General features: G+C 39.0%; 1 protein-coding gene across 2 annotated transcripts in view; it reads left to right on the forward strand.

Annotated features, from left to right (window-relative positions):
• Nucleotides 1–13,334, forward strand: part of HIBADH (3-hydroxyisobutyrate dehydrogenase) — a 108,300-nt gene that overhangs the window by 74,293 nt on the left and 20,673 nt on the right. The gene's annotated exons all lie outside the window — the stretch shown is intronic.

The following is a 13,334-nucleotide window of genomic DNA, read 5'->3' on the forward strand; positions in this document are numbered from 1 at the left end:
TGGCTGTCCAGTGGTTAGGACTCCCAGCTTTCACTGCAGAGGGCCCTGGTTCAATCCCTGGTTGGGGGGAACTAAGATCCCATAGGCTGTGCAGTGCTTAGAAAGTAAGAAATAAAAGCTATGCAAAAAGATTAAACATAGGGCGAGAGAAAACACTGAGAAAATATTAACCAGAATAGAAATTTCAGATCAGAATTAACAAAAAATAGTAGCTGGATATAGAAAGTTAAAAAGAAATGAGATGATTGAAGTAGCATTTCCTGAGACAGCTTCTGAGAAAACTAATTCTGAGGAGGTTTCTTTTTTTGTATTCAAATAAATTTAAGAAATGATACATTTTTTTTGGTCACCCTTTTTAACCAATTAACTATTAACCGATTAACTATTGGTTAACCTTTCCAATAGTTAATTGGAACTATTCAGGGTACATGTTTTCATATTAAAATAAGCCCTTAAATTCTTAGTTATCTGTTTTAACTTCGTTTAAACCAGTATGTGTTTGACCATAAAGCCTTTAATTAGTTTAAGAGATGGGAGTCAGGGGGTAGGAAATTTATGGGATAACTCAAATTGAAAGAAGAGCTTCAAGAACCAGGGTTTTAGTGACTAGAATTGAGCAGCTGATGCTGCTGAAACACTCTTTATTTGTCTTTATTATCTGCTAGTTTCTGCTATGCTTTTTTGCTTGTCAGCCTCATAATCTTTTACTGCAGACACTGTCCATGTGAGCCTTCAGCAATCTTAACTTAGCAGCCTAGGACAGGACTCTTGGTTTTGTTGAATTTCCTTGTCCCCATGGACTAGGTACTGTTTTCCTGAGGATGGGGTATCTTTATAGTCTATGAGTACAATTCTTTGGCCAGAGAGGGAGGATTTGTTAATAGAAGGAGAATGGGAAAGCTTACAGGGGCCAGAAACAAAACCATATCACTAAACATGCAAAAACATCCTGTAGAAGTAGTGTTCTAAGGAAGTGGCCTTGAGAAATAGTGCCAGGGATTTCTAGTGTATATGGGTAGTATATACAGATAGTTGGAGAAGGAAATGGCAACCCACTCCAGTATTCTTGCCTAGGAAATCCCATGGACAAAGTCTGAGCCTGGTGGGCGATAGTCCGTAGGGTCGCGAAGAATTGAACACGACTTAGGAACTGAGCACACATACAGATAGTAGTAATGTCTTAACTGCGAAAGGATGCACAGAAGAAAGAACCAGTTTGGGGTCTGTGTGAGAGGAAGGTTGGGAGGACAAAACATGCTGAGCTCATTGTGGTTTAGTCGCTCAGTCATGTCTGACTCTCTGTGACCCCATGGACTGCAGCATGCCCGGCTTCCCTGTCCTTCACCATCTCCCAGAGCTTGCTCAAACTCATGTCCATTGAGTTGGTGGTACCATCCAACCATCTCGTCCTCTGCCGTCCCCTCCTCCTGCCTTCAATCTTTCCTAGCGTCAGGGTCTTTTCCAGTGAGTCGGCTCTTCGCCTCAGGTGGCCAACGTATTGGAGCTTCAGCTTCAGCATCAGTCCTTCCAATGAAGAACATTCAGGGTTGATTTCCTTTAGGATTGACTGGTTTGATCTCCTTGCAGTACAAGGGACTCTCAAGAGTCTTCTCTGACACCACAGTTCAAAAGCATCAATTCTTCGGTGCTCAGCTTTCTTTATAGTCCAACTCTCACATTCATACATGACCACTGAAAAACCATAGCTTCGACTATACAGACTTTTGTTGGCAAAGTAATGTATCTGCTTTTTAATACACTGTCCAGGTTTGAAAGTGAAAGTTAAGTCGCTCAGTTGTGTCCGACTCTTTGAGACCCCATTGTAGCCCACCAGGCTCCTCTGTCCATGGGATTCTCCAGGCAAGAATACTAGAGTGGGTTGCCATTTCCAGCTGAGCTCATTAGACTGGACATTTTTCAGTTGTGTTTTGGACTGGAAGATTTGGGGGCCCAAGGACTGTAACTCTGTCTTGAAGTTGCCTTGCCCCGTGCTGTGGATTTCAGTAGGAGTTCAGTAACGCTGAGAGGATATGTGAATTAACTGTGATTAATTTGTCATTTTCACAGATTAATAAAATTGGAGATGAGATTCATTTTATAGAAGAGGGCACTAAAGCCCAAAGTGGTTGATTTGCCCAAAATAGCACTGTCCTGTCAGAACTGGAGCCTGAGCATAGGTCTGGTGTGTCTTCCCAAGGCTGCTGTGTCCCCCTCGGCAGGCTGTCTCCTGGTGAGGAGACCTGAATTGGGGCTGAAATTCAGTTTATTCTCCACGTGCCAGTATTGGTGGTCTCACCTCCTTCTGTCCGTTTGGGGTAAAGCCTTTTTCTGGTTTGTTCACCCACGGGGGCTGCTCTTTTCTGGGTGCTTTTGCCCTGGAGGGTTTTTACAGTTTACACAAAGGCAGATTTAAAACCCTCTTCTTTTGGCACGAATCTGGTTTCATAATTAGGCAAACCAGATAACCATCATTCTGCTTCCAAGTAGTGTTATCCTGGGATTATTGCCTTCTCCTGAATCTTGAAGGCGTTTCGCTTTGCTTTATGGCCTCTCCTCCTCCGCGTGCCTACCCTTCACTCAACCATGTAAGACACTGGGTGCTGCTTTACGTGCGACGGCCTGTGTATAGTGGCGTGTATGCATACTGGGTTCCCCTACTCCCTTGTTTATAGTTCAAGTACCAGTCCACGTGGATTTAAAATTATTTGCTTCTTTAGTTTAGCCTATGCTTTTAGTTGAACCAGTTCTTGATCCTAGTTTTTGTGCTTTGATTAGTCTCCTTTTTCATCTTAACTCCTGGGTGACCTCTTATCAGAATTTGTGCATTTTTCTTTGGGGAGGCAATTTGGCCTAGTGAAATGAGCATAATACTGCAAATTAGAGGACCCTCGTTTTACCCATTTGGCTCAACTATGTACGTTTACTTATTTCCTGTTAATTGTTATGTGTTTTTAAATTGTAAGACTAGTATGACTTTCCTTAGTTTTCTCTGCACAACTGCAGTAATGATTTGTAAAACTCTGTACATAACTGCATTAATGATTTGTAAAACACAGTTAATAGCATATCATTGAAATACTCTGTTCTTTTGCAGTATGTGAGAATATCAGAATTGTTGTTCTGACTAAATCGTGTCTGACTCTGTGACTCAGTGGACTGCCGCACGCCAGGCTTCTCTGTCCTTCACTGTCTTCTGGAGGCTGGTCAGATGTCCATTGAGTCAGTGATGTTATCTAACCCATCTCATCCTCTGCCACCTGCTTCTCTTGCCCTCAATCTTTCCTAGCATCAGGGTCTTTTCCAATGAGTCGGCTCTTCGCATCAGGTGGCCAAGTATAGGAGCTTCATCTTCAGCAGCAGTCCTTCCAATGAATATTCAGGGTTGATTTCCTTTAGGATTGACTGGTCTGATCTCCTTGCAGTCTAAGGGACTCTCAAGAATCTCCTCCAGCACCATAATTTGAAAGCATCAGTTCTTCGGCACTCAACCTTCTTGATGGTCCAACTCTCACAACCATACATGACTACTGGAAAAACCATAGCTTTGACTATATGAACCTTTGTCAGCAAAGTGATGTCTCTGCTTTTTAGTACACTGTCTAGGTTTGTCACGTCCAGTATGGTACTGGGGAAGAGCAGAGAAATAGCTCCAAAAAGAATGAAGAGGCTGGGCCAAAGCAGAAATGATGTTCAGTTGTGAATGTGACTAATGGTGAAAGTAATGTCCAGTGCTGTAAAGAACAATATCGCATAGGAACCTGGAAGGTTGGGTCCATGAATCAAGGTAAATTGGACGTGGTCAAGCAGGAGATGGCAAGAGTGAACAACAACGTTTTAGGAATCAGTGAAATAAAATGGATGGGAATGGGCAAATTTAATTCTGATGACCATTATATCTACTACTGTGGGCAAGAACCCCTTAGAAGAAATGGAGTAGCCCTCACAATCAACAAAAGAGCATCAGAATACCACCAGTTAAAAATTATTTTTCTTTGCTTTTTATTTTAATTAATTTACTGACTTGATGGACGTGAGTCTGAGTGAACTCCGGGAGTTAGTGATGGACAGGGAGGCCTGGTGTGCTGCGATTCATGGGGTCACAAAGAGTCGGACACGACTGAGTGACTGAACTGAACTGAATTTACTTATTTAGTATAATTTTAATTGTTGTAAATGCATATTACATAAAATTTACCATCTTAACCAAGTTTGTGTAAATTTCAGTAGTATTTGCAACCATCATGATCATTGATCTCCAGAACTCTTCATCTTGCAAAACTGAAGCTCCACACCCATTAAACAGCAACTGCCTATTTCCCTCTTTCCCTCGGAAGCCCATCTCCTTCCTGTCAGTGTGAATTTGACTGCTCTCAGTACCTCATACAGCATTTGTATTTTGGGGACTGGCTTATTTCACTTAATGCAATGACCTAAACTTTCATTCATGTTGTAGCATGTGTTAGAATTTCTTTCCTTTTTTAAGCTGAACCATACTGCATTGCACGTCTGCACCGATTCTTATTTCCACCAACAGTGTTCAGGGGTTCTAATTTCTCACATTCTGACCATTGCTTGTTATAGTTCTGTTTTGTCTTAGAGTAGCCATCCAACTGGATGTGAGGTTTTCTTTGGTATTCTTACAGAATAAATTCTGATTCAAATACACTGAGCTAGACCTGGGACTGACAAGTTGACTTCGTACTCAGCATCCTGAACAAAACAAAGTGGCTGGCTATGAATGTCGTCAGGAGGTAGTTTGTATTAAGGGGTGAGGAGGGAGAAGGCTGTCATCTATGATAGGATGATGTATATGGCTTATTCTTTACTTTCAGGGAAAAAAAAAGAGGTAGGGCAAGAAGCATTCCTTCCTGCCATGTTTCATTCTCATGAAACCAGGCGAAGAATTCTCATACCGCTTACATGGTCAACATTCACTAGTTGCCTTGACGACATATTTGGTCTCACAGTATTCAGTAAAAGTTTTCTTCTGCAGGTTTTAGTACTTGACCACAAATATAATAATTTTTATTACTTCCTATAGTATTGTTTTTCTACTCAATAAGGAAATGGTAAATGGGATCTAAACCCTGTGTAAACAGCAGTATGTTCTTGATCGTCATGCACATACGATAATTACCCTTTCTTACTATGATGCTATGCAACATCGAAATGGTGCAAAAGGGTACTGAAAAACCAAAGGGCTGGAAAGCACAACAGTGGACTGAGACTGGCGCACACTCGCAAGCGCCACCTCTTCAACTGTGCCTGCCCCGCAGTTCCAGAGGCCAGGGTCTCAAGGAGTTCCCAGTGGGTCCTGGAGACCGTAATTCCCAGTTAGCTGACGGTAACTTATTAGCATGGCTTTCTCTTAATCTTTAGTTTCTATCCTGAGTTGGCTCTGATTTGCTGCCAGGTTATCACCTGGCCCTTAGCTTTTTCCTCCTTATTCTGTACTCTCCCTTCTCTGTTGGTCGTCACTTCTTTTACCTTTCCCCAAAGTTAAAACAGAACTCAGGTGAACGATCAGTTCTCTAAAATAGAAGGTGGGTGAACATGCTTGTGTTACTTCTCAAGCAAACTGGAGGAAAAGGGAACCTCAGAGGTTTGTGAAATACGGCAGTGATTGGATCACTCAGAATTTGGCGTGTTAGCCTTGCTATACTTTGTGATTGTTAATGCTGAATGCAAGGAATGTGTAGAAAATGTATAGGGAAGAATCTGACTCCTATCACAGAAAACTGTTGCAAATTATGCTACTTCTAAAGAAAGCAAACAGAAGGACAAAGGCTACAAGCTGTTTAATACAAGATTTTTTATTTGGCTTTTAAAAGTGTTTTTTTTTGTTTGTTTTTTTTTTTTTTAAGCTGAAAGACACGTTATCTGTAAGATGGAGTTTTGAAAATCACAGTCTCTGAAGACATCATTAACTTTCTCCTTGGGCTCTCCTTGGGCTCCAGATATGTAGGTTTTAGGAGCCTAGAGTTTCATAGCAAATCCAACATTATGCACCATCTTGATCTGGGGTGACTTTCAGAGAATTGTTTTTTAAAGTGATTTTCAAAATAAAAGCAAACCATTTCATTCTCTGATTTACCCCCACCCTATAAAAATCCCCACTCTGTGTGACGGCTTCTGTACTGCGTTGGTCCTGAAACCAGCCCAGTTCCATGCGGGACGTTCTGTTGCTCTTTCAGCATAAGCAGGTCTATTGTGATATTTATCTGAATTCAAACAAGGCTAATTAAAAGAGCTGCTGACAGTTGTTGTGATCTGACTTTGACTGCAGCTTGATGGTCATTATGGGTAAATAATGAACCAGGTCTGCAAATGTAGCAGCTGCCAACTTGGGATAGAAGAACGGCTATTGCTTCCAATTTAAGGATCTATCGACCGCTTCCCTTCTCCCTGCAGATCTTCTGCAGAAAACTAATGTTTTCTGCTGCCATGTATTGTGGTTTCAGCTGTTTCAGATAGAGCCTATAATTTCCTTCTTTAATATTTAACTTAGGACATTATTAGCTTTCAGAGTTAACAACTTTTCTGTTTTGAAGAAGTTCAGCTTTGTCCTTGTATGTCTATAACTAGCTAACCAGCTGTAGTTTATTTGTATGTGTTTAATTTGTATTATATAGGAAAGAGTCTGAAAGAGCAAGGTGCAGCTTTATGAAGATGTTTCAAAATCCTACGTAAATGGTTTTTACTTGTTCTTTTAAGAGAAACATGTCCCTTGCTTTTGTTTTCTTATCGATGGACACCTCCTGCCAAACCTGTTTCAGGTTTTGTTCACTGATTCAGCGACTTATGAAATATTTTGATACAAAGCTCCATTTATCAGTTCAGAGGAACTGCAGTGAGTTACATTAAAATATGATACTGAATATATTGTCACTGTATCATGAACTTTTCCTTGTACTCTTAGCATGTCAGAACAGGTGCATTAAAGGTAAGAGAGAAACACATTGTGTTCATAGATTGATATAGTCCCTTGAAGATTTCCCACACATAAAACAGGGCGTCTGGATTTGAAAGTCACAGTCTAGAATTTAATACCAGCTAGTACTTAACAACACATCCTAGCATTTGTTCACCTGCCATGGAGAAGGCTGTCTGCATTATGTAAAGGCTGAGGAGACACTGGTGCTTTGTGCATAATGCAGCAGAGCTTCAAGATCTTGCTGGGAGGAAATGATCCCAAACATGCCCCTGAAAGACAAGTCTTATTTTGAAAAATAATGATGAAAAATTGCTTATTTCTCCATGTATTTGTGTCTGTGTTTATTGCAGGAAGAACTAAACTTCATTTATCCAACTCCAGAATAGTGCAGTGAATGTTTCTGCTTTTCTGTTTCCAGCTTGGATAATGCCAGAAATAGTGTTAACAAGGGGTTATGTTATGCTGGCTTATGTTAAACCAGATCACCCCCTAACATGTGCAGAGCCATTCATCTGTGTCACCAAAACCCAAGAGGACATCTGACATGGGCTCTGAAACAGAAACAGTGATCACTTACAAATCAAACATGGCACGCTCTAAACTGATTGTGCACGGCAATCTTTTCTAGAAAGGACAACTAATTGAACATGATAAAGTGTAAAGTTAATTAACACCCTTAAATTTGTTGATTACTTTCACGGGATTATATTGTTCGTTGAGTAGCAGCTTTCTGTCCCAGCTGTCGCCTTTTTCAGCGAATGTCGCTGGTAAACAATAGAGACACCATAACAAGTCGTAAATGGTCCCTGTGACAGCAGCCCCTTGTGAGGCTGCATCTGTAGAAAATGATTAGAACAATTGCATTTTAAAGACGGCTCACATTGCAGCCCGAGTCCCATTGGCCCTCTTCGTGATCTCTTCTGATGGCAGACTGGTTAAAACATTTAAGTTCTTTTGAGTAAATTAAGTGATTTACTACATTTTGCTATATATCAATGAGAATGCTTTGGTGGCAGGATTTTACAGTATTGAAGACAAATCTAACTCGATTGTACTCTTTAGATTGCCATCTCTCCCTTCTCTGGTTTTTGAAGATTTCTTTCTAATAGCCATTGTATTGAAAATGACCTCCTTATTTGTGACTTATAAATGGTTATTCTAAGTTGTCTATGCTTGCATAATAGTTTTTTTTATTATGAGCTGAACTCTTGTTCAGCTTCTCATTAAGGCTAAATTCCATATTTCAGTTCTTTGCTGCTGTTAGACCAAAGACTTTAACATGTTCAGATTGAGTAGATTTACTTTTTGTTATATTTGAATTTTTTGTAACACCAGCATAGAAACTGTGTTCAGTATCTTTCCAATGTACTCTTTCTTTTGAGTTTCAAATTTAAGTATGGCAAGTGTTTTTATATCACCATTTTCAGATGAAGCAACCAAGATTGAAAGGTGTTGTAAGAGGTCCAAGTGGTGTGACCCTCACTCCAGGTCACTTAACCCAGATCACATGTTCATTTTTCAAGTTCATGATAGTATCTCCATACATGTGTACTTATGTGCATGCATATTTATTCAGCAATAAGTGAGAATGCCATTATCACATGTGGAGAATCATGCTATTCCAAAGTAAAAACATTGTGTTATTTAATAAGTTAGAAAACATTGTCTTAGTATTCTTGATCATTTTGTTAATCATTGATTTCTTCTCTGCTTACCTCCTAAAAAGCCAGGGATCATTTATCAGACACATGCTGGATGCTAAGATTCAAACATGATATTATGCCCATAATAATCTTATCAAGACCCCAGAAAAATCATTGATTAGTATCAGTGCTTTATCAGAGATATCACTAGGAATGTCACAATAATAGAAAAAGGGGGTCATGGTCATTCACTGCTTCTCAGAGTTAACCTGAGATGAATCTTTGTTTAAATATTTATTTCATTTATTATTTATTTATTTGGCTGCACCGGATCTTAGTTACAGCATGCGTTCCCTGACAAGGGATCGAACCCAGGTCCCCTGCATTGGGAGTGCAGAGTCTTCGCCAGTGGACCATCAAAGAAGTCCCTTGAGTCTAGAAAGATAAGCAGGAGTTAGGCAAAGAAGAAAGAGAAGGAGATTTCTTAAGAAGGAATGCCCAGAAGAGGCATGGATGCATGAAAAGCCATTGCACAATGACAGCCACTGAAAAGGGTTTCCAGTATGCATTGCATAGTGCATTTTGTTGCAGGGCTAGGTGAGGAAACCAGAGAAGTTAAGAGTTCATTAAAAAGAAAAAAATTCAGAAACCAGTTACGGAGAAAGAAGAGAAATAGAAAGTTATTGCTTCCTGTAACTAAAGAAGAGGGGGAAGATACAGTGAATTATGAAGTTCTCTTTTTTGCAGAAACAAACATTTAAGTACTTCAGAAAAAAATAGCTTTTCCTTAATGGAAAAAGAAACTGTGAGACTACAGAAATAGTAAGAAACAGTTATTAATGTCTCTAGCTACTGGTTATATTCATGTTGACGCATGACTTGAGACTTAAGCCCTTTTTGGTTCTTCTGTCAAAAAAAAAATGCCAAAGATTAGGATAAACATAAATATTAGAATAAGGTTATTAATATTGACTTATATGACAGGTACAAGACTAAGGTTAGCCAGAAAAGGATATAAAGAAGGAACTGAATTTTAGCTCAGTTTACCTTGAAAAAAATTATCACTACACTATTTTGTAAAAATATGAAGAACACTGTCCATTACTTTATTTACTGTCTCCTGCATAAAGTTCCAAATGATAATATTTTAAGCATGTAACTTAGTTCAAGGAAAAGTTATATTTTCCTTGGGACTGCTTTATTCCTCTCCCAAATAGGATTTGCCCAAAAACAAAACAAAATAAAACAAAACCTGATATCTGTGTTTGAAATTCATTGTGAAATCTTATGGTTTCATTTTGTTATTTGTTCTTAATTCTCATTTTCAGTTTTCTGATTGTTTTGTTCTACTAAGCAAGCTCAAATGTGTTGTGAAGAGAGGTAGGGTATTATGTGCATTTAGATAACAGGCAGAACTCACTGTATATAAAACAAACAAAATTACATGCTCAAGTTACTTGAAACTGCTCTGAACACAATTTACAAATGGGTTCAGAATACTTGTATTCTTATCAAACTTTTCATAAGCCTACCCACAGTTGACAGCAAGACCGTTACTATCTGAGATCAATTTCTTATTTGATTTTCACTCTTTCTCTGAAAATCAGTATTGTTTTGATGATAGAGGTTGAAAAATAGAAGGAAAGTGGGAGTTGGTATTTGGTGGTGATTGTCTTCATCCATCTGACACGTGGTATGTGATGCTACCTTTTGGCATTCACTTCTGAATGTGTCTCTTTTTCCTAATTATTTGTTAGACTTTTTGAGAGCAAAGACTATGTTTTATACCTATCATGACCTTACATTTTGGACTTTCTAGAACAGTTGTATTTCAGATATTCTCCTGATACCAAAAAAGAGTTCCCAATTTTTCATTTAGAAAATATGCTTACTCCTTGAATCTTTGTACCTAGCACCAAGGTCTATCAAGCTGTTAGAAGGACTGATAGATATTTCCTGCTGATGTTTTCTTCTTTGAACTTCTTGCAATTGTGTGTCTACCTCTCCTGTAGCTTGCATCTAACAGTCTTTTATTATTTATATTTGCATTTGTCTTACCTCTTTTCCTGTCTCCATCCACATGCACCCACACAGTGCCACAAACACTAGCTGTCAAACTCCTTGGGTGCAAGGACTGTTTCTTTGCCATTCTTGGTTGAGAACTACTGAGGAATGGATTTCGGATGGTCACATTTTTTTATGTCAGCTATAAGTAGGAGTGGAAGGAAGGAAAGAAGGAAGGTAGTTTAGATAACGGAGGCTCCCTGTGATACCTTTCTTATAAAGGGGAGGGGTGATTTAGGGTCTTGGATTAAAGTGCTTCTCCACTGTAAGGTTGATTGAAATCAAACTGCTACCAAGAGAAGTGATAGATATCTATCACTTTACAAGCAGGCTGGTCAGCCACCCATTTTGAATGGTTTGGGCGTTTGCCTTTTCATTTGTCTGTACCAGTGCATTCAGTTTTTCTGATCTAGGGTCATAGGAGAGAAACACAGACGACATCATCACAGGAAAGCGTTAGATAAACCATCAAAGGCAACTACAAGTCTTTAGGCTTGTCAGATTTAATTACTGTCGTTACATGAAAAAATTCATTTTTTAACTCTTTTCTCTAATCTGAAACTTTTTATATATTATTTGCATAAAATGAAACCTGCTTCAGTTTTGTGTGTTAATATGATGGGTGTGGGAAAGTGTATATGTATGAACTTGAGAATCCAAAATTACAGAATTTCAAAAGCTTAAAAGTAACTCAGTGATAATCTTGTCTAATCATCTCACTTTACATTTGAGAAACTTTCTAGAATGACAAATGCTTTGTGCGTCTATGGGAACAGCTCCTGCATGTACTGTAGTCACTCACTTCCTGGCTCTCCCTTTGCCCCTTTCTCTTTCTGAAACACATACTGTATTTACTAAGCATCTCTTATGGACTGGACACTGTGTATACAGGGTGAATAAGCCAGAGTTGCTGCTCTCCTGGAGCTAATTTTAATGTGGGGAATTCAGATCAGAAACAAATAAATAGAGGTGTTAACATAAGCAGATGGTAATCAGTGCTGTGAATAAAACTAAATCTGGAAAAGGGGATAGAGAGTGGCTGGCTGCCATTTTAGATGATTATGTTACGGAGATAGGGAAGGCCTCTCTAAAGAGGTGAATTTTGAGAAAAAACCTGAATGAAATAAAGGAAACAAGTATTAAATACCTAGGAAAAGAACATTCCAGGAAGAAGGACTAGCAAGTCCAAGGCTTTGAGAAGGGAACTTACTTGACCTGGTTCAGGAGCAACAGGGAGGCCACATGGCTGGAAAGCAGTGAGTGCTGAAGAGAATGGTATGAAATGAGCTAGGAGAGGTAGCCAGGGACCACACCATGTACCGCTTTGTAGGACTTTGGATTTTATATTGAGAATGATGGGCCACTTTGGAGGTTGCAGAGGAGGGAGGAACCATGAACTAGATTTATACAGTTGACCCTTGAACAACAGGGGATCTACTTATGTGCAGATTTTTTTTCAGTAATAAGTATTTCTGTACTATATGACCCATGATTGGTTAACTCTTTGGATGCAGAGGGCTGGCCATAAATTAGACTCAGATTTTCAAGTGCATTTGGGTGGGGGTCAGTGCTCTCCATCTCTGTATTATTCAAGGGTCAGCTATATTTTAAAAAGGATCCCTCTGACTGTTGTATGGAGAATAGGCTTTAGGGGCAAGAGCTGAAGAGAAATCAGGTAGGACCTGGCTGTCGCAGTAATTCAGGTGAGAGATGGTGATGACTCAACCCAGGTTTAGTGATGGTTAAGGAGAGAGGGGGCTAGTTCACAAGTGTATAACAACTTCTTAGGATCGGGAACACATGTTATTCATCTGTCACCCTAGGGCTTAGCACAGGGCTTGATTTTTAGTAGGTTAATTTTGTTGAATGAATAAGACCAAACGAATGCAAGCTTTCTTGTCACTTTCCCAAATTGTGTTGCTTTTGAAAGATTTTACAAGAGGTTTTCACTGTAATCTTAATGACACTGGCTATGGACTACTTTAGTAGTTCTTAACTTCAACCAGCCTGGTTCCATTATTTATAGAATTGGCTCAAGCCAGCCACTATTTAGCCAGAGAGGCTAAAATTATACTACAGCAGACAGCTTAGATAACCAAATAGGAAAGGACTCAAGATATTATATAGGTGAAGAAAAAACCACTCTGAAAAAGCTATTAATGTTTTCCTCTTTTATACACAGAACCTCAGAGAAGTGAAGTAATTTGTTTATAATTTGTTTATAATAACAACATAACCAGCACATCCCCAAACCAGGTATTTCATCTCCAGATCCTTTACTGTTTGTACCATGCTCATGAATTAATTTACTGAACAACTATCTGTTGAATGTGATAGATAATGGAGTGCTGACATAAGCATGACCCAAATGCCCCCCTTGTAAGTGATTTATGGTGTCATGGAGGAATCAGGTAAGAAAGTCAAAGGTTTTAATAAGGTGTATAAATGCTGTAATAAAATTAAGCATAGGGCATATTTTGGTTTTGTATATATAATACAATTACTAAAATATAAGTTTAAATAAATACTCCCAATAGTCTAGCAGCTGCCTAGTTATATATTCCATATTTTCCTATTTTGGGGAGTGGATCTGATTTAAAACTCATGGCAGAGTAATAAAGTTATTGTTTATTATTCATAGACATAAAAATATATACAATGTCTTCTGAAATCCATGACATTGTCTTATACAG

This window comes from Bos indicus, chromosome 4 (assembly GCF_029378745.1).
Source record: "Bos indicus isolate NIAB-ARS_2022 breed Sahiwal x Tharparkar chromosome 4, NIAB-ARS_B.indTharparkar_mat_pri_1.0, whole genome shotgun sequence".
NCBI classification, from domain to species: domain Eukaryota; kingdom Metazoa; phylum Chordata; class Mammalia; order Artiodactyla; family Bovidae; genus Bos; species Bos indicus.